The sequence below is a fragment of the Mus pahari genome, chromosome 10 (genome assembly GCF_900095145.1).
Source record: "Mus pahari chromosome 10, PAHARI_EIJ_v1.1, whole genome shotgun sequence".
Classification (NCBI taxonomy): Eukaryota; Metazoa; Chordata; class Mammalia; order Rodentia; family Muridae; genus Mus; species Mus pahari.
The window spans coordinates 113,387,888-113,390,480 of NC_034599.1; positions in this window are offsets into that span (position 1 = coordinate 113,387,888).

The following is a 2,593-nucleotide window of genomic DNA, read 5'->3' on the forward strand; positions in this document are numbered from 1 at the left end:
AAAAAAAAAAAAAAAGTTGCTGGATTAGAGGTTCAGGATATCATGGTATCCAACCAGAGAAGCCATTCTGTACTGACTGCCTTAGGCCATCTATGGTGCCTGTCTTTGTAGCTCAGCATCAAATCTCCCTTCGCAAGAGAGAAAGGAAGGTGTTGGATGAAGCTGCCTGAGGAGGTTGAGGATGTAGCTCGGTTGGTACAGTGCTTCCCTAGCACACATGAGGTCCAATCCCCTGCACCACAGAAACTGGGCATGGTGACTCAGGTGGAGAGGCATGTACACAGGAGGACCAGAAGTTCAAGGCCATCTTCTACTACATAGTAAGTTGGGGACTAGCCTGTGATTCATGAAACCTTGTCTTAAAATGGAAAATAATCCCAGCACTTGAGAGGCAGAGGCCTCTCTGTGAGGTTGAGGACAGCCAGGGCTACACAATGTGACCCTGTCTCAAACAAACAAACAATCGAACAACAAAGAAAGCATCCACACAAGGGCCCAAGGGGAAAGCCAGTCGGTCACTGTCACACACACACACACACAGGAACAGGTCTGATCTCAGCATGGCTCCTTGGGCTGCCCTCCCCGACTCTCACCTGGACGGAGAACCCAGGGGCAGACAAGCTACATCTCCTGGAGCTTCATCTTTAATCAAACTTTACTTCATTCATGCTGTCCCTATAGCCAAACGCTGCCAAAAGTCACTGCCACAGAAATCTGGGCCCCGCCAAAATCTTGCAGAAAACACCCAGGATCATCACCAACTATGAGGAGGATGGTCCTGAAAGTGACAGAGCTCGACCAGGAGAAGCCACAGCCCAACCACAGGCACAGGATGCATGCTGCCAGTGATTCATCCCCAACACCGAGGGGTTTGAACAAATTAGGATTACACAATGACTCATTTAACGCACCTCATTTCCCATGGAGAGTCACCAGGATGGGGATGAGAAAGTAGACTGCTTCCAACCCTTCATGTAGACAAAGTGTCACCTTGGTGCCAGGTGCCATGGGGGAGACAAGACAAAACCAGCTTTCTGCAGACACTGCCAGAGCCCTTCCACTGTGCACCTGGATGCTGCTATGCACCTGGATGCTGCTGTGCACTTAGATGCTGCTGTGCACCTGGATGCTGCCATGCACCTGGATACTGCCGTGCACCTGAATACTGCTGTGCACCTGGATGCTGCCATGCACGTGGATGCTGCCATGCACCTGGACACTGCTGTGCACCTGGATGCTGCCATGAACTTAGATGGTGCTGTGCACCTAGATGGTGCTGTGTACTTGGATGCTGCCATGTACCTGGATACTGTCTGGCATTCATGTTCTCAGCTTCCTGCTTCTGCCTATAGGAACATGGTGGGAGGAAGACAACACTCCAGGCAGCTGGTGGACAAACAGCCTCGCTTCCTCAACACTTTGGTTTTCTGTCTCTTACATGGTACCCCAAGGATTAGTGCTCTCCACTTCCTTCTTAGTAACTCAGTCTTTGTCTACCTCTGACTCATGCTGATCTTCCTATAGAAGGATTTGGAGAATGACTTTTCCCATGACTACTTGCACTCAAATCCTAGACTCATTGTGTACTTTAGGAGGAACCCACGGAACCCACATGGAGACGTAATCCAAACCTTGTTGGTAACGACACTCACAAGCTCACCTTATTAGACACAAGATGTCAAACTCAAATAACTAGGGCTCAAAGCCAACCAGTGACCAGATAACTAACCTCCAGTGTAGATGTGGAATACAGAAAGGTCAGAACCAGGTGGGGCCTCAGGGTCCTGGAGAGGCTGTGTCCCCTCTGGGTGTGGCTGCCAGTGTGCTGGGGAGGCTGCTTAAACACAACATAAGGCTGATGTTTCTAGGTCTTCTGATGAAGAGAGATTCGAGTCCTGCTGCTCTAAAACTGGCTTCCCCTAGTTTTTTAAATCAACTTAGAACACTGTGAAGTTGGGTTAAAAATCCATTACAAAGCCGGGCGTGGTGGAGCATGCCTTTAATCCCAGTACTCGGGAGGCAGAGGCAGGCAGATTTCTGAGTTCGAGGCCAGCCTGGTCTACAAAGTGAGTTCCAGGACAGCCGGGGCTATACAGAGAAACCCTGTCCCGAAAAACCAAAAACAAAACAAAACAAAACAAAAAAAAACATTACAGACCAGAGTGTGTTCACAGTCTCCATCCCCAGAGTCACTTGAGTAAAGGAGAGAGCAGACCCCCTGTCACCGTGAGGATAGCCTTTCACAACGGGCAGGAGGCACTTGACACTCAGGTAAATGTGCTCTGAATGCAGAAGGGGCTCTCTTTTTGTGAAAAGACAAAGTTTCAGGCTGGGCATGGTGATGTGTGTCTGTAACCCAGCACCGAGGAACCTGAAACGGAAGGGTTATGAACTCAAAGCTGTCTTGGGCTTCAGAGCAAAGCCCTGCTCCTGCAAACAACTGGGTAAGGGTGACAGCGTTTTTATTTTCTTTTATTTTAGAAGAATCAGGAGTAAAACACGAGTTCCCTATGACCTCAATACTAGAGAGAAGCTCTAAGCCTTCAACCTGGGATTGTATACTGGAGTTTATATGCATTTTCTTTTTTTTTTT